A 1,481-nucleotide genomic window follows, 5' to 3' on the forward strand; every position below is an offset into this window, starting at 1 on the left:
GTTTCTAATCATAGCTTAATTATTACTTAAAGGTCTTTCAAGTGTGCAGTGTACCCGTCCTCTCATTTGCCACAGGGAATTGGGTTTTTGAAACAAATGAGTTCTGAGATAGTGATGTATTTTACAGGAAAATAATATTGTGGTCATATTCAGAATTTCCTTCCTTAATTAGCTCAACGCTAAGGATGTGACAGATAAAATGAGTCAGATAAAATGTGAAAAGCAGAGAAGGAAAAGAAATTTGATCCTCTTTAGTGTGTTAACCCAGAAAAATGCCACAGGTGAATTATAAAAAGTCCCTGCAGCACTTCGGCCTTTGTATCTCTTCATCATTTCTCAAGCTCAAGCAAGTTTTCTAAGCTCAAGTTTCTATCCAGATTGGGTTGAATAGAAACCACAGGTTCCATATCAGCTGTTGCTCTCTTCTCAGTATTTGAAAAACTGTCAGTTTCTCGTTTGAATTGATGCTTTTTTTTGACTGTCTGCTTGAGTTGATTTGGTACACACCCTGAAACCTGTCCTTTGGCTGCCATGCAGCTCCATACAATGCACCTGTGGGCTTCTCTCACCCAGATCATCAGAAATCCAGCCCTGGGTCTATTCTTCCCTGAGTAATGAATACACATGTGCTCCTCCTTCATTTTTGTTAAAATAAAGGACCTTAGCTTCTTTCAAACATTCTTGGAGGCCTGAACAAAACATGTTTTGTTCATATGGTCGTACAACCTGAAAGTGTGAATTGATGACATATCTGGTGTGTACAGATGTAATCGGCAACTGTGAATGGTGATGAGCTTCCTCCACACTCTCATATTGTACACTGCTGTTCATTTCCAAACTATGAGAAGTGAGGTAGGCAAAACGATTCTTTCTTAGAGGGAATGAAGAAATCATGTAGCCCAGTTTCCTCTGTTTAAATGTAAGGAAACAGAAATAAGATATTTAATTAGCAATAATCGTGCCTTGGATAAGCCTCATTGGTTACAATGCTGCCACTGCACAAAGCTTAAGATATTTAAACAACTTGTTCACATCATCATCAGAGATGGCCTTAATGGCCACTGCAGCATATGATTTAAAAATCACAGGTTCTGGAGTCAAGCTGCCTGTGAAAGAATCTCAGCTATGCAATTAGCTAACTGTGCAACCAAAGCGATGTCGCTTAACCTCCATTTTTTTTGCTTTTAAATTGGGAAAGACAATTGTAGCACTTGTTCCTTGAAACCTGTGGTTCCCACACACTAGTCCGTAAATTCTTTGCATCTGAATTGCAGGGGAGATTTTTTTTTAAATACTGAATTCTGATGACCAGCTTTAGAACATGTGGATTTGGTACATCTCAAGTGTGGCTTGTGAACTCATATTATATTTTTAAGACAATCCTCCCCCTCTGCCAAAAGGGCAAATATAAAAGGATTCCCACTCACCATAATATAACCCTCTTGATAGTGATAGTTAGATCATTTTGTATATAACAAAAA

General features: G+C 38.2%; 1 pseudogene; it reads right to left on the reverse strand.

The window, feature by feature from the left end:
* Nucleotides 1-881: 881 nt before the first annotated feature.
* LOC111551669 lies at nt 882-1,007 on the reverse strand (annotated as a pseudogene).
* Between the last annotated feature and the right edge of the window lie 474 nt (nt 1,008-1,481).

Source organism: Piliocolobus tephrosceles, chromosome 7 (genome assembly GCF_002776525.5).
Source record: "Piliocolobus tephrosceles isolate RC106 chromosome 7, ASM277652v3, whole genome shotgun sequence".
Taxonomy (NCBI): domain Eukaryota; kingdom Metazoa; phylum Chordata; class Mammalia; order Primates; family Cercopithecidae; genus Piliocolobus; species Piliocolobus tephrosceles.